Below are 18,838 nucleotides of genomic sequence, written 5' to 3'. Positions count from 1 at the left end.
CTTAACGTAATTGGAGGTATTTCAAGCTGTCGTATATTCTGGATCAGCACAAAGGGTCATAAACTGCTTGATTTTCGATAGAGTGGGGTTGGTGCTGTATTTTATAGAACAAAGTGGTTACATCGGACTGCTTGGCAATTTCAAATGTCTGTTTGAATAACTGGGTGCTTCAGTCGAACTTTCGCCATTTTCATATAACAACTGGTTGGGGAACTATGAATGTCCATGCTTAATGTAACTGGAGGAATATTAGACGGTTGTGGATTTTGGACTAGCACAAAGAGCAATATCTGTATGTTTGGGACACTAGTGACTTTTGGTTTATATTGGTCGTTTTGTTCACAACAACGGAAAGCTGGTCGATCAGTTGGTACATCAGACTGTGTAGAGCTTTTTTTGGTGAACAAGATACGAAGCTGTTGGTGGGATGATACAGTTTGTTTGGGACTATTAACACTTTTCCAAATATGTTTTTCCAACTTTATTCATATGTTTATGTTATTTTACACTTGTAAGGATGCATATTTAACAACTTTTGGCATCTCTTATGTTAAGGACTGCCCACCACTATCGTGAATACCTTTCTTGTGCCAGATCATTTTTCTCTATACTATGTCATCTCTCTATTGTGTTGGTCACCAATAATATTTCTCTGTGTGCATATACATATATTATGATTTGTAGCATGCTTTTTTCGGGGCCAAGTGTACTATTTTAAATCATTACCATTATTTTTTTGAATACGTATTTTTTAATACTGTCTTCATAAATATAAGTACAATATATTTTACCATTTAGGTACTATAGTATTGGCATATGTCATGTTTATTTGTTATTACAGGCATTATCACCATTGTCTCTTATATACACAAACATATTAGTCCTGGATATACCTTATAAGTTCTTACCCTGGGCATTGGCGGTTTTAGCAAATATAATTGTGGTGCCGTTGCAGGCCTAATAATTTATTTGGTACACTCAGTATTTTGGTGTTGATTGTTCTTTAACATCATAGTGACTTTGGCAATATATTTGGGCCTATCTATACACTTGCAATGTTCCTGATGTTTGTATTATAGACCTACACCATAAGAGGTCATCAACCCTAAGTTCAAAGTTGAATATACTGCATATACAGTTTTCTGTTTTCTGTTTTAACATATGACATCTTTTCTTGCGGTGCTGGCTCTGCATTTTTTCCCTCTTTTTATAATAATTTTTGGATATACAGTTGGGAATCTTGATGTGATACAGGGGCTGATACCCATTATCTCTACATATTATAATTGAATATTGATTTTCTATCACAGTGTTTTATCTTGGCTTGTGTTCTCTGTTTTTTGGCTTATATCATATATCTAGCATGGACCTAGACAGTATCTTAACTGGATTGTGTGCCGATCGGGAGGATATTGGAGTATTTGGTATCCATGCCTCGCCAGGCAGCAATTCCAATGAATCAGGGGAACAATCAGCCATGAATTGTGAATTGCCATTTAATTCCCTTTCTAAGGGTCTTAAAAACCTAAGATCAAACAAATGGCACCTACGTTTGTTCCGGGCATATCTTCATAAAAATATAGCCCCTAGGGGACTCAGAATTCGGCTACAACCATTGTTTGGCAGACAAGAAGACAGATTATCTAATGAGTAGCGTGAAGCCTTACAGAAAGGGTCCATGCATTTTGTCAACATACTGGCCCAATATTATGAGCGAATGATTGATACTAACCTCCAGGAAGTCAAAACTATGTCTTTAGATTGCAAAAGATTTGAGTCTCAATCTACATTTCAAGTCTCGATTAAAAACTTATCACAGGAACTCACAAACCATGATAAAATTACTAAAGATAGAAAAATAAAAAAGTTTAAAAGAGATTATATGGATTACCAAAGGGGGCGTCCTTTTGACTCCCAGAGAACAGTGAGATTTATGGGTACCAGTTCTGGTTCTACATCTAATGTTCCCAGTAATAATTTTAACAAAAAAAGACCACGGCCCATTTTGAAAAACAGGGATCAAACCAGTGCCAGCACCTCAGGGGAGGATTCTTCGTGTACCGATTGTGATAGTTCCTGTAACAAGGATTCACCACATAGAAAAAAATCCAATAGAGCAATCCCTTTAGACATGGTCCCAGGCGTAGGGGTGGACGCAAAAACAAAAGTGGCAAACATGCCCAATTCCCTCGAGGGATTGATCCAGAACTTCCTAACTTAAATCAGGGGGTCAATCAAACTGTTTTGAATTTGTCCAAAGAAACATTGTCTGTACAGCATTTACAACTTCTCAATAAAGGCTTAGGTTTTATCCCTGGGTTTTTTTGCAATGAATATAGCATCGTGACTGATGTTATGAGCTTCTGTCGTAACCTGAATCTGAAATTGTTTTTTGCAGATCGAGACTTTCAAAGAACTGATGAGTTTAGATTCATTAAGTCTGATTTTCAACCACCTATGCGCAAACATGTTTCTGTTTTCATGCAAGCGGTCCTTAGAGACCTACACTTTGAGCATAGGGAGTATGACATAATGAGATCTAATCTTTCTACACAAGAAACCACTGCTTTAAATGAGCTAAGGGGGAATCAATATATTGCCATCCTTCCAGCTGATAAGGGTGGTGCCGTAGTTGTGATGGATATGAGTTCATATTTGAATGAGGGCCAATCTCAACTGTCTGATAAAAGATGCTATATGTACATGGCCTATGATCCTACCACTCATTTCAAACAGGAAATAGACACTTTTCTCAAGCTTGCCCTTGAGGAGGGCATCATAACCAAAAATTGTGTTTTTCAGTTAACTGTCAAGGATCCTCAGAAACAAATCTTGTATTTACTTCCAAAAATACACAAGTCCATTACAAATCCTCCGGGCAGAACGATTGTATCAGGAATTGGGTCCTTGATGGAGCCTTTATCTGCCTTTCTCACTCAATATCTCAAACCACTGTTGTGTTTTGTTAGGGCTAGACTGCAGAATATGACCCAATTTCTACAGATCATACAGGATTGTCAACTTGAGCCTTGTTGGCTCATGTGCTCATTGGATGTTAAGGCCCTATATACTAGCATTCCACACTGGGCTGGCCTACAGGCCCTACAATATTGGTTAGATAGGGCTGCTCTATACTCCCCTGGGTTCAATACACTGCTTATCTGTATGACGGAACATGTCCTCAATAAGAATGTCTTTTATTTTCAAAGGCAATGCTATTGGCAATTGCAGGGTATGGCAATGGCAGCATCTTTTGCTCCCATTTATGCCGATTTGTTCATGGCATTCTTTGAGGAATGCATGATCTATGATCCACTACACAATATCTATCTGGTGGAAATAGACATTTGGTGCAGGTACTTGGATGATTGCTGGATGGTGTGGCGGGCAGATGTCAGGTATTTACAGGAATTCATTGAATACCTCAATCAAAATGTATGGGGAATTGAGTTTACAGTAACATACGATCTTCAAAGCATCAATTTTTTGGATGTTACCATTACCAGAAATACAGATCATACGTTGAATACGAGATCTTATCGCAAATACCCTCAATACAACACTTTGTTGCATGCTTCCAGCATGCACCCAGGCCACACCATCCGCAACATCCCTAAGTCCCAATTCATGCGTATCAAACTCCTGAGCTCGACACAGGGTGATTTTGATAGGGATGGCTTGGATCTTTGCCATAGGTTTGCCAATAGGGGTTACAGACATCAAGACATTCTTAATGCCTGGAATTGGACTAATAACATTGAGAGAAAAACTTTGTTACAATATCAATCTCAAACCAGGGATTGTTCTATGAATATCATTTGGTTTGTCACTACCTCTGGTAGAAATTCCAATGCTATCAAGGGTATCATTAATAGACATTGGAATATTCTCATGGCCAATGAATATTTGAGATCAATATTGGATCAACAATCAGCAAAAAAAAGGTAATGAGTGCACCATGTGCTGCAGTCAAAAACAAATTGTCAAATGAATCCAAACGGTCTTCTTATATATAAAATCCCCGTTTATTGCAAAAAGTTAAAACTGCAGCAAGTTGTGAGCGCTTTCGCGTTGTTGCCCAACGCTTCATCAGACATAAAGAAAATGCTGAAGCTCTCATCTTATAAAGCATTAACTGTCATGATGTCATCAATGCTTGAGAAATAATTAAAATTTAAAAGGACATACGAACATAAAAAGCAATGTTAAAACATTAACCATCTAAAACAAGGAACATGTTTTACATAAAGTTGTCTGTAAGTATTAGTGCTTCAATGGTCTGGAAGCTAAGAAAGGCTTAAGAGTAAGCCTCTCATTGAGCCCAAAATTATGGGCTTGTAATTTGACAATCCACTTGCCTTCTCTTTCTTCAATTTTATTCCTTATAGGTTCATAGGTTCATAGGTTCATACTAGGCTATCTGCCCGAGGGCATTTACAAGCCTAGCCCATCGTTTTGTGGCTTAGGCCACCCCTTTAGTATGGGGAACTATACCCATTATTTTTCTGTGCCTCTGTCGAGCAGTGACACTGAGGTAATCCCTGGGGTATATCTGCGATCTCCCATCCATTGGTCAAGATTTCTCTTGAACAAGGCCAGCGAGGTGCTCTGCCTCACATGTACCGGGATTTTGTTCCACAGCATAGGGAGTCTTTGGGTGATGAATCTATCCCTCCAGCACGTCCTATTCATAGCCGTGTCAAGGTTTAAGTCTCCCGCCCTTGTGGCTCTGATGGATCTAGATTTTTTGAGGTGAAGCATATTCATCAAATCTGGGTTTGACATGGCCTTGTATGTTAGGCAAAGGTCACCTCTGAGCAAGCGGTGGCGACTGAATAGAGCTGGAGTTCTTTCAGTCGGGCAGCATAGGACAGATTTTTGAGACCCTTTATCCTTTTGGTGAGGAACTTTTGTGGCCTCTCCAGCTGCTGCAAGTGTCGGGTCAGATACATTCCGAATGGGGCATTGTACTCAATCATTGGTCTGATGAGTGATGAGTAAAGGGAGACTATGACCTCCCTTGATCTAGATGAGAATCCCTTCATGATAAGGTGGGCAATGTAGAAGGTCTTCCTAACTACTTTAGCTACATGGGTGTCGAATGACAGACTACTATCAACCTGGGTCCCCAGGTCCCTGATAACTTCTTCTGTGCTCAGTGGATTGCCACCTATTTGGTAGCTAGGGTAACCTTGTTTTTCCCGAAGGGTATGACTATGCATTTTTGGCATTTAACTTTAGGCCGTGGCTCTGGCACCAGTTATCCGTTTCTGTGAGACCCTTCTGAAGGATATCTGTGTCAGATGTGTTTTCTACTATGGCGCCCAGTTTGCAGTCATCTGCAAACTTTGTCAGCCATAACCCTCCTGTGTTTGCTTGTACTGGAAAAGTAGATGCCAAACAAGAGTGGGCCCAGGACTGAGCCCTGTGGGACACCACTTGTGACAGGCTTTGAGTCTGACATGGCGCCAGCAGCTCTGACCCTGTGGGTTCTGTCACTCAGCCAGTTTGCAACCCATCTTGTGATGTATGGGTTGACATTTAAGCTGATGAGTTTTTCAATGATACCCGAATGGGGTATTGTATCGAAGGCCTTAGCCAGATCGAGGTAGGCTGTATGGACTGCCTTTCCCTCATCAATGGCTTTGGTGACTGTTTCAAAAAGTCAACCAAGTTTAAAAGGCATGATCTGCCTTTGACAAAGCCAAACTGGGTTGGATCCAAAGTCTGCAAATTCCCTATGTCTTTATTTATGAGGTCCATTATGATCCTCTCCATGGCTTTGCAGATAAGGCTTGTCAAGCTAATGGGCCGGTAATTTCCAGGGTCGGTGGAGGCACCGCCTTTGTGAAGTGGTACCACAGTTGCAGTGCGCCACTCCCTGGGTACGTATCCAGAGGTAAGACTTTGATTAAACAGCTGTCCTAGCTGTGGGTTTAATTCCTCATTGAGTTCATGGAGCACACAGCCGGGGACACCATCAGGTCCCATGGATGCTGTGTTTTTTGCTTTGGAGAGAGCAGTTCTCACTTGGGCGCTGGAGATGTTTGGGGGGCTGCAATCGTTTGGTATAGATATCTCTCCTTTTGGGGGGGGGGGAGAAGTTTGCACTGAACCTGTCAGCCAGTATGTTGGCAATGTCTGTAGGACGTTCTCTTAAAGATCTAGTTGTCATACCTACATAGAACTTCCTACATAATAAACAATCAGCTAAATAAACCAAGTTAGTAGACCTACAGTTTGCATGGTGTTTGAACATATAGGTCCTGTATGTTTCCAAGTCTCCCATCTGTATGGACCAATTCAAGAACCTGAAATTTAAATGTGTGATTAACACCTAACTCGACAGTATGTTTGGCTAGGGCGTTCAAAATATTACTTTTAGATATGGCATATGCATGCTCTCTAATGCGTTCTCTTAAAGATCTAGTTGTCATACCTACATAGAACTTCCTACATAATAAACAATCAGCTAAATAAACCAAGTTAGTAGACCTACAGTTTGCATGGTGTTTGAACATATAGGTCCTGTGTGTTTCAGGATGTGTGTATTTATCAGTGTTGGCCACATATTTGCATTGGTTGCAAGATGAGCAAGCATAAGTGCCACATAGTGTTTTGATACACTCTGTAGCATGTGGTTGGTCATAACATAGTAGCCTATTTAACGAAAGCATATTCCTGTAGGCTACACGAGGTGTGCTATCAACTAAAGACCTAATGTCATCATCTATCATAAGAAGATTCCAATGCTTGTTGAAAATCTTCAAAATGTGCTTGTTCACACATCCTGAAACACACAGGACCTATATGTTCAAACACCATGCAAACTGTAGGTCTACTAACTTGGTTTATTTAGCTGATTGTTTATTATGTAGGAAGTTCTATGTAGGTATGACAACTAGATCTTTAAGAGAACGCATTAGAGAGCATGCATATGCCATATCTAAAAGTAATATTTTGAACGCCCTAGCCAAACATACTGTCGAGTTAGGTGTTAATCACACATTTAAATTTCAGGTTCTTGAATTGGTCCATACAGATGGGAGACTTGGAAACATAAGGAATAAAATTGAAGAAAGAGAAGGCAAGTGGATTGTCAAATTACAAGCCCATAATTTTGGGCTCAATGAGAGGCTTACTCTTAAGCCTTTCTTAGCTTCCAGACCATTGAAGCACTAATACTTACAGACAACTTTATGTAAAACATGTTCCTTGTTTTAGATGGTTAATGTTTTAACATTGCTTTTTATGTTCGTATGTCCTTTTAAATTTTAATTATTTCTCAAGCATTGATGACATCATGACAGTTAATGCTTTATAAGATGAGAGCTTCAGCATTTTCTTTATGTCTGATGAAGCGTTGGGCAACAACGCGAAAGCGCTCACAACTTGCTGCAGTTTTAACTTTTTGCAATAAACGAGGATTTTATATATAAGAAGACCGTTTGGATTCATTTGACAATTTGTTTTTGACTGCAGTACATGGTGCACTCATTACCTTTTTTTTGCTGATTTGTTGTTCCTGAGGTGAGTGCTTTACCTGGCAGTGAGTTTTTTCTTTCTATTGGATCAACAATGCCATTTCTAATATAGGAGAGGCAGAACTCTTGGCTCTCTCTTTTCACATTTCAAACACATAGAAAGTGGGGGAGTGATACATACACAATTGACTATGTCAGGGGATGTATTAGTGGGTACCTTCCCTTGTGGCCATTGTGGTGCATGTAAACAAGTCAACAAAAGTAAGGAATTTACAAGTCGTAATACCAGTAAAGTGTACCAATGCAGAATATTTGGCTACTGTAGCAGCAGTTGGGTGGTCTATCTGGCAACCTGTCGGTGTCAAGCTTTTTATGTAGGCCAGACCTCTAGACCACTCAGAACACGCATCAACAAACACAGATCAGACATCAAAACTAGGAAGGAAACCAATGCCTTATATAGGCACAATTTGAAACATCCTGATGCACAATTTTCTTTTACAATTATAGATAGAATTCTGGGGGACCGTAGTAATCCCCAGGGATGGCATAAAATACTTACTCATAAGGAACAACATTGGATCATTACATTGGGCACCCTATTCCCTCCAGGACTAAATGACCATTTGTAAATATGAGGATATAGGTTGGTACAATTTATGTTTCATGTTTTTATACATATTGATTTATATATCTTATTTATATCATGAATGATTATGAATATTGGTTTATAGTAATCTGTTTGCCTCTATCTCTCATATTTTTTTATAGTCTTCTTAATGTGTCATATAAGGTCCGATGGAGGAGAGCCAAAGGCATATCGACATACCTGATGTGATCACAGCTGAAGGAATTATATTGGAACACTGGACTAAGCATGAATTTTCAAATTTGGCTATATCATCAATTGCTAACCACATGTTTTCTGTTGGAACATTCATTGCCCTTTTTTTCATGCTTTGGATGTGATGTTCTTTATGGTTATGACAGCATGTATCATATATGTTCTCAGTATAACTACACTATAAGTAATATTATCTAATTTTTGTTATACAATTCAATGTGTTGGGGTCAGTTCATGACATATTTTTTATTTTTTATTTTACAATTTTCCATGATCTACCTATTTTTATGTTATATTTGCCACATATTGTCAAGTTATGATTGCATTTACTATCATGTATAACTTCAGTTTATATTTTGGGTTCTTTCTCTTTAAATATATACTGGTTGCATTTTCCATCAGTCTCACAGGTGGGATGTGTCTATAAATTGTTGGGTTTTTGGTGAATTGTTCATACACTGAAGAAGGCATTGGTTGCCGAAACCGGTCTGTCTAATAAAGGGTTATTATTTAGCCATCTATATATATTTGACCTAATTATTTTCTATTTTTTACTTCTGGATCGCACATTGCTGGCCTTTTGTTGTTCACTTCGTTGGTTCGGCCGTGCATCTACCTACCTGCATAGCATTATGTTGGGTTGTGCTTTCTTAGCTATGCTGTAGGACAGGTCTGGAAGCTATCATTATCGAGTACCGGGGAATACTCCCCTGATATATATAGCTTTTTGGCATCATTTGGCTATTTCACTTGTGAGAAAAGGAAAACAGTATGTATGCAACCAACGATTGAATGACACTTTTGAATTTTTTTAGCATTGGATTCGTGACCTCTTTGGACATTGGGTTATCACTTAGCATTGTGGCGTTGGTGGATTCCTTTGGGGCCTACGCAAAAGATGTATAATCGAGCAGTTGTTGTTTCCAGGACCACACATACAAGGTTTGATATGGCTTGAACATATGTAGCGAGGGGTTGGTGTATTGTTTTATTGAAGCAAGTGGTTATAGGTTCATAGGTTCATAGGTTTATACTAGGCTATCTGCCCCAAGGCATTTATAAGACTAGCCCAAATTTTTGTGGCTTACGCCACCCCTTATATGAAAAAATACTGTACCCATTAGTTTGTTGTGCCTCTGTCCAGCAGTGACACAGAGATGATTCCTGGGGTAAACCTACGATCTCCCATCCACAGGTCAAGATTTCTCTTGAACAGAGCCAGCGAGGTGCTCTGCCTCACATGGACCGGGACTCTATTCCACAGCATAGGGAGTCTCTGAGTGATAAATCTATCCCTCCAGCACATCCTATTTATATCCGTGCTAAGGTTTAAGTCACTTGCTCTAGTGGTTTTGGTGGATTTGGATTTTTTGAGGTGGAGCATGTCCATTAATTCCAGGTTGGACATGGCCTTGTATGTCAGGCACATGTCACCTCTGAGCAGACGGTATGCGGCTGAATAGAGCTGGAGTTTCTTCAATCTGGCAGCATATGACAGATTTTGGAGTCCCTTTATCCTTTTGGTGAGAAACTTTTGGGGTCTCTCCAATTGCTGCAGATTTCGGGCGAGAAACATCCCGAATGGGGCATTGTACTCGATCATTGGTCTGATAAGTGAAGAGTACAGGGGAACAATGACCTCACTAGATCTGGATGTGAATCCCTTCATGATCAGGTGGGCAATGTAGAAGGTCTTTCTAACCACTTTAGCAACGTGAGTGTCAAAAGAAAGGCCACTGTCAACCTGGGTCCCCAGGTCCCTGATAACCTCTTCTGTGCTTAGTGGATTGCCACCTATATGGTAGCTTGGGGTTACCTTGTTTTTCCCGAAGGGTATGACTATACATTTTTTGGCATTTAACTTCAGGCCATGGCTCTGGCACCAGCTATCTGTTTCTGTGAGTCCCTTCTGAAGGATATCCGTGTCCGATGCACTTTCCACTATGGTGCCAGTTTGCAGTCGTCTGCAAACTTTGTCAGCCAAAGACCTCCCATGTTGGTCTGTACTTCTGAGAAGTAGATGCCGAACAATAGGGGGCCAAGGACCGAGCCCTGTGGGACACCACTTGTGACCGGCTTGGAGTCTGACATAGTGCCAGCAACTCTAACCCTGTGGGTTCTGTCCTTAAGCCAGTTTGCAACCCATCTTGTGACATATGGGTTTACATTTAAGCTGATAAGTTTTTTTACAATACCCGAGTGGGGTATTGTGTCGAAAGCCTTTGCAAGGTCAAGGTAGGCTGTATGGACTGCCTTTCCCTCATCAATGGCCTTGGTGACTGTTTCGAAGAAGTTGACCAAGTTCAAAAGGCATGATCTTCCCTTGACGAAGCCAAAATGGGTCGGGTCCAATGTCTGCAAGTCCCCTATATCTTTGTTTATGAGCTCCATTATGATCCTCTCCATAGCTTTGCAGACTAGACTTGTTAAGCTTATGGGGCGGTAATTACCAGGGTCCGTAGAGGCACCACCTTTGTGGAGTGGGACCACAGTTGCCGTACGCCACTCCTTGGGCACGTATCCTGTGGTAAGGCTGAGATTAAACAGCTGCCTTATGTGCGGGTTTAATTCCTCATTTAGCTCATGTAGCACACAGCCGGGGACACCATCCGTTCCCATTGATGCTGTGTTTTTAGATTTAGAGAGAGCAGCTTTCACCTGCGCATTTGAGATGTCTGGGAGGCTACACTCCGCTGGGATAGTTATCTCTCCTTTAGGGGAGAGGGGTGAAGTTTGCACTGAACCTGTCTGCCAGTATGTTGGCAATGTCTGTGGGTTCAGTGATTTTTGTATCATTTTTGGACTAATTCTGAGCATATCTGGGAGTTTCCACCCAGGTTCCTAACATAGCTGAAAAAGGCCTTATGATTGTCCTTTGAATCCATGGCAATTTTTCTCTCAAAATTGGCCTTAGTTGATTTTATGAGTGCTCGTATTTTTTACTAATAATGATCAGGGTGACTTCCTTTTATGGATTTTGTTCTATCATGTAATAGCTTTCTCCTCTTATTGTAAAGTTTGTTAATGGCTGGGGTCCACCAGACTGGACGTTTGCCCTTTGTGGAAAGAGTCTTGGTTTTATTTGGGATTGCCTGATCCATGCAGTCCTGGAGGTGTTCATAGAAGGCATTTGTAAGGGCTTCCGCAGCTTGGGTTGTGGTTTCCACTGTCTCAGGGGCCTTGAAGGATACCACACCAGTCTTGAGTAGTGTGAAGTTTGCTTTAGAGAAGTTCTTCACTGTGGTCTTTTTGTTTGGGGTGGGGCGGGATGTGGATTTCCAGTGTGATTAGTTTATGATCAGATCTCACCAATGAGGGATATACTTCCGGTGTGGAGCATTTTGTCCCCATGTTTGTGATAATGAGATCTAGTATATTTTCTCCTCTCATGGGAACAGTGACTAGCTGTTCCATGGCATTTGAATTTATGAACTCCAGGAACCATTGGGCTAGAAAGTTAGGGCTTGAGTAATGTTCCCAGTCTATATTCGGATAGTTGAAGTCAACCAATATGATGGTGTTTGGAGATACATTTATACCCTCCAGTGTCTTCAGGAAGGCTGTGTGGTGTTCCTGAGTTTGAGAGGGTGGCCTGTAGCATGCTACAATTTGTAGAGCAGTTTTGCCTATGGTTAGTTGCACCTGGATGGTTTCCGAGCTTATGCGTTGCCACCAACCTGGAGGTGTGGGTATCCTTTATGAATATGGATACACCCCCTCCATTTGTGGTGTGGTCCGGGTTTTGGGGCCGGAATGCATGATATGAGGTAAAACCTAATAGTGCCGGGGTGCTCTCAGGAGCCTTGAACCAGGTTTCAGTTACAGCACAGACATCGATGTTCTCCATACTGAGAAGGGCCTCGAGTGTGTGCATTTTGAGATTTAGACTTCTGGCATTGAACAGCATTACCCTCAGTTTCTTCCCATTTTTGTTTTCTAGGGTGGTAGGTTTAGAATTTGAGCCTTGCCTAAACAAGGCACTATAGGGGTGGCAAGAGCCTTAGCCAATATCCGGAATCCCAGGGGTGACAGGTGCAAGCCGTCCCTTGCGGCAGCGTGGCTTGTCAAGCATGTCATCCCAGGCAGACAGACACTGGATCCCCTTTGAATGACACCAGACATTAAGCCAATTGTTAAAGCTGATCATCTTGTCTCTATATTGTGGCATCATTCTTGGTGAAGGAAGGATACTGCTCAGGGTTAGGGTCATACCTGCCTGGGCTACATAATCAGAGAGCTCCTCTATGTCTCTTTTCATGTAGTCCAGGGAGGTACGTCTCAGGTCGTTCACACCAGCATGGACAATGACTGTGTCATATTTGTACTTGCAGTGGAGTGACCCGAGTGCTTGTGTTATGTGGCGGATTCTAGCCCGATAGGCAGCTTACTGTGACCCTCTCCTTGTTCAGCCTGGTGAGTGGGACGTCAGTGTGTCTGACTATGGAGTCACCTATGACAAGTATGTTTGGTGTTATATTTGGCTTTAAGGGCTGTGACTGCTTTGCACACTGCTTTTGTGGTTTATGTGTTGCTTGTGGGGTGTCTTGAGGTAGCAGTTGTTTGGGTGTCTGCTTTGGAGGCCTCTGCTGTTTAGGTAAATTTTTACTCAGAGCCTCCGAGTATGTCTTTGTGTGTTTATGTGTTTGATTCAGTGGTGTGGTAGCATTATGTGAGGCTGGTTTTGTGGTGTGTGTAGTTGCCTTCTCCTCCTGTCTGGTCTTGCCAGTCCTGAGTTGAGAGAGCTCAGCCTCCAGTTTGGCTAAATAGCTGCATTTCTCGCAAGTATTTGTGTTATGTGGGAGGAGGAGAGGGTTGTCTGTGTACATGAGGCAGTTATAACATTGCCTCAAGATTCCCAGATTCACCAGCTGGACCGGATGTTTGGGAATCTGAAATGTTTGCTTGAACTATTGAGCGCTTCAGTCGCATTTTTCCATTCTACAAAACAACCGGTGGGTAAAACTATGAATGTCAATGCTGTAAGCTGACCTTAACATAATTGCAGGTATTTCAAGCTGTCATATATTCTGGATCAGCACAAAGGGTCATAAACTGCTTGATCTTTGATAGAGTGGGGTTGGTGCTGTGTTTTATAGAACAAAGTGGTTACATCGGACTGCTTGACAATTTCAAATGTCTGTTTGAATAACTGGGTGCTTCAGTCGAATTTTCGCCATTTTCATATAACAACTGGTTGGGGAACTATGAATGTCCATGCTTAATGTAACTGGAGGAATATTAGACGGTTGTGGATTTCGGACTAGCACAAAGAGCAATATCTGTATGTTTGTGACACTAGTGACTTTTGGTTTATATTGGTCATTTTGTTCACAACAACGGAAAGCTGGTCGATCAGTTGGTACATCAGACTGTGTAGAGCTTTTTTTGGCGAACAAGATACGCAGCTGTTAGTGGGATGATACAGTTTGTTTGGGACTATTAACACTTTTCCAAATATGTTTTTCCAACTTTATTCATATGTTTATGTTATTTTACACTTGTAAGGATGCATATTTAAAAACTTTTGGCATCTCTTATGTCAAGGACTGCCCACCACTATCGTGAATACCTTTCTTGTGCCAGATCATTTTTCTCTATACTATGTCATCTCTCTATTGTGTTGGTCAGCAATAATATTTTTCTGTGTGCATATATATATATATTATGATTTGTAGCATGCTTTTTTGGGGACCAAGTGTACTATTTTAAATCATTACCATTATTTTTTTGAATACGTATTTTTTAATACTGTTTTCATAAATATAAGTACAATATATTTTACCATTTAGGTACTATAGTATTGGCATATGTCATGTTTATTTGTTATTACAGGCATCATAACCATTGTCTGTTATATACACAAACATATTAGTCCTGGATATACCTTATAAGTTCTTACCCTGGGCATTGGTGGTTTTAGCAAATATAATTGTGGTGCCGTTGCAGGCCTAATAATTTATTTGGTACACTCAGTATTTTGGTGTTGATTGTTCTTTAACATCATAGTGACTTTGGCAATATATTTGGGCCTATCTATACACTTGCAATGTTCCTGATGTTTGTATTATAGACCTACACCATAAGAGGTCATCAACCCTAAGTTCAAAGTTGAATATACTGCATATACAGTTTTCTGTTTTCTGTTTTAACATATGACATCTTTTCTTGCGGTGCTGGCTCTGCATTTTTTCCCTCTTTTTATAATAATTTGTGGATATACAGTTGGGAATCTTGATGTGATACAGGGGCTGATACCCATTATCTCTACATATTAATATTGAATATTGATTTTCTATCACAGTGTTTTATCTTGGCTTGTGGTCTCTGTTTTTTGGCTTATATCATATATCTAGCATGGACCTAGACAGTATCTTAACTGGATTGTGTGCCGATCGGTAGGATATTGGGGTATTTGATATCCATGCCTCACCAGGCAGCAATTCCAATGAATCAGGGGAACAATCAGCCATGAATTGTGAATTGGCATTTAATTCCCTTTCTAAGGGTCTTAAAAACCTAAGATCAAACATATGGCACCTACGTTTGTAAAAATCTTCATAAAAATATAGCCCCTAGGGGTCTCAGAATTCTGCTACAACCATTGGTTGGCAGACAAGAAGACAGATTATCTAATGAGTGGCGTGAAGCCTTACAGAAAGGGTCCATGCTTTTTGTCAACATACTGGCCCAATATTATGAGCGTATGATTGATACTAACCTCCAGGAAGTCAAAACTATGTGTTTAGATTGCAAAAGATTTGAGTCTCAATCTACATTTCAAAACTCTATTAAAAATTATCACAGGAACTCACAAACCATGATAAAATTACTAAAGATAGAAAAATAAAAAAGTTTAAAAGAGATTATATGGATTACCAAAGGGGGTGTCATTTTGTCTCCCAGAGAACAGTGAGATTTATGGGTACCAGTTCTGGTTCTACATCTAATGTTCCCAGTAATAATTTTAACAAAAAAAGACCACGGTCCATTTTGAAAAACAGGGATCAAACCAGTGCCAGCACCTCGGGGGAGGATTCTTCGTGTACCGATTATGATAGTTCCAGTAACAAGGATTCACCACATAGAAAAAAATCCAATATAGCAATCCCTTTAGACATGGTCCCAGGCGTAGTGGTGGACGCAAACACAAAAGTGGCAAACATGCCCAATTCCCTCGAGGGATTGATCCAGAACTTCCTAACTTAAATCAGGGGGTCAATCAAAATGTTTTGAATTTGTCCAAAGAAACATTGTCTGTACAGCATTTACAACTTCTCAATAAAGGCTTAGGTTTTATCCCTGGGTTTTTTTGCAATGAATATAGCATTGTCACTGATGTTATGAGCTTCTGTCGTAACCTGAATCTGAAATAGTTTTTTGCAGATCGAGACTTTCAAAGAACTGATGAGTTTAGATTCATTAAGTCTGATTTTCAACCACCTATGCGCAAACATGTTTCTATTTTCATGCAAGCGGTCCTTAGAGACCTACACTTTGAGCATAGGGAGTATGACATAATGAGATCTAATCTTTCTACACAAGAAACCACTGCTTTAAATGAGCTAAGGGGGAATCAAAATATTGCCATCCTTCCAGCTGATAAGGGTGGTGCCGTGGTTGTGATGGATATGAGTTCATATTTGAATGAGGGCCAATCTCAACTGTCTGATAAAAGATGTTATATATACATGGCCTATGATCCTATTACTCATTTCAAACAGGAAATAGACACTTTTCTCAATCTTGCCCTTGAGGAGGGCATCATAACCAAAAATTGTGTTTTTCAGTTAACTGTCAAGGATCCTCAGAAACAAATCTTGTATTTACTTTCAAAAATACACAAGTCCATTACAAATCCTCCGGACAGACCGATTGTATCAGGAATTGGGTCCTTGACGGAGCCTTTATCTGCCTTTCTCACTCAATATCTCAAACCACTGTTGTGTTTTGTTAGGGCTAGACTGCAGGATACGACCCAATTTCTAAAGATCGTACAGGATTGTCAACTTGAGCCTGGTTGGCTCATTTGCTCATTGGATGTTAAGGCCCTATTTACTAGCATTCCACACTGGGCTGGCCTACAGGCCCTACAATATTGGTTAGATAGGGCTGCTCTTTACTCCCCTGGGTTCAATACACTGGTTATCTGTATGACGGAACATGTCCTCAATAAGAATATCTTTTTTTTTCAAGGGCAATTCTATTGGCAATTGCAGGGTACGGCGATGGGAGCATCTTTTGCTCCCATTTATGCCGATTTGTTCATGGCATTCTTTGAGGAATGCATGATCTATGATCCACTACACAATATCTATCTGGTGGAAATAGACATTTGGCGCAGGTACTTGGATGATTGCTGGATGGTGTGGCGGGCAGATGTCAGGTATTTACAGGAATTCATTGAATACCTCAATCAAAATGTATGGGGAATTGAGTTTACGGTAACATACGATCTTCAAAGCATCCATTTTTTGGATGTTACCGTTACCAGAAATACAGATCATACGTTGAATACGAGATCTTATCGCAAATACCCTCAATACAACACTTTGTTGCATGCTTCCAGCATGCACCCAGGCCACACCATCCGCAACATCCCTAAGTCCCAATTCATGCGTATCAAACGCCTGAGCTTGACACAGGGTGATTTTGATAGGGATGGCTTGGATCTTTACCATAGGTTTGCCAATAGGGTTACAGACATCAAGACATTCTTAATGCCTGGAATTGGACTAATAACATTGAGAGAAAAACTTTGTTACAATATCAATCTCAAACCAGGGATTGTTCTACGAATATCATTCGGTTTGTCACTACCTTTGGCAGAAATTCCAAGGGTATCATTAATAGACATTGGAATATTCTCATGGCCAATGAATATTTGAGATCAATATTGGATCAACAATGTCATTTCTCATATAGGAGAGGCAGAACTCTTGGCTCTCTCTTTTCACATTAAAAACACATAGAAAGTGGGGGATCGATACATCAACAATTGACTATGTCAGGGGATGTATTAGTGGGTACATTCCCTTGTGGCCATTGTGGTTCATGTAAACAAGTCAACAAAAGTAAGGAATTTACAAGTCGTAATACCAGTAAAGTGTACCAATGCAGAATATTTGGCAACTGTAACAGCAGTTGGGTGGTCTATCTGGCAACCTGTCAAGCTTTTTATGTAGGCCAAACCTCTAGACCACTCAGAACACGCATTAACGGACACAGATCAGACATCAAAACTAGGAAGGAAACCAATGCCTTATATAGGCACAATTTGAAACATCCTGATGCACAATTTCCTTTTACAATTTTAGATATAATTCTGGGGGACCGTAGTAATCCCCAGGGATGGCATAAAATACTTACTCATAAGGAACAACGTTGGATCATTACATTGGGCACCCTATTCCCTCCAGGACTAAATGACCATTTGTTAATATGAGGATATAGGTTGGTACAATTTATGTTTCATGTTTATATACATATTGATTTATATATCTTATTTATATCATGAATGATTATGAATATTGGTTTATAGTAATATGTTTGCCTCTATCTCTCATATTTTTTTATAGTCTTCTTGATGTGTCATATAAGGTCCGATGGAGGCGAGCCAAAGGCATATCGACATACCTGATGTGATCACAGCTGAAGAAATTATATTGGAACACTGGACTAAGCATGAATTTTCGAATTTGGCTATATCATCAATTGCTAACCACATGTTTTCTGTTGGAACATTCATTGCCCTTTTTTCATGCTTTGGATGTGATGTTCTTTATGGTTATGACAGCATGTATCATATATGTTCTCAGTATAACTACACTATAAGTAATATTATCTACTTTCTTGTTATACAATTCAATGTGTTGGGGTCAGTTCATAACATATTTTTTATTTTTTATTTTACAATTTTCCATGATCTACCTATTTTTATGTTAAATTTGCCACATATTGTCAAGTTATGATTGCATTTACTATCATGTATAACTTCAGTTTATATTTTGGGTTCTTTCTCTTTAAATATATACTGGTTGCATTTTCCATCAGTCTCACAGGTGGGGTGTGTCTATAAATTGTTGGGATTTTTGGTGAATTGTTCATACACTGAAGAAGGCATTGGTTGCCGAAACCGGTCTGTCTAATAAAGGGTTATTATTTAGCCATCTATATGTATATGACCTAATTATTTTCTATTTTTTACTTCTGGATCACACATTGCTGGCCTTTTGTTGTTCACTTGGTTGGTTCGGCTGCGCATCTACCTACCTGCATAGCATTATGTTGGGTTCTACTTTACAGAGGCACAGTAGGCTACTCTACTGGGGAGGTGGATGCCAAATACACTCTGCCTAGGCTTATGAATTCCCTAGGGCAGATAGCATAGTATCGACCTCTGTACCTATGTTTATGTTCGGGATGCACAATATTTGTTGCTGCTACTGTTTGCAGTTCTTTATTGCCGTAGCTATCCCAGTTTCTATGATCAACTTGTGTATCTGCGTAACAT

Source organism: Protopterus annectens, chromosome 1.part2 (assembly GCF_019279795.1).
Source record: "Protopterus annectens isolate FY-2018-M chromosome 1.part2, PAN1.0, whole genome shotgun sequence".
NCBI classification, from domain to species: Eukaryota; Metazoa; Chordata; order Ceratodontiformes; family Protopteridae; genus Protopterus; species Protopterus annectens.
The sequence above is the reverse complement of the archived record's forward strand: the minus strand, read 5'-3'. Positions refer to the sequence as shown.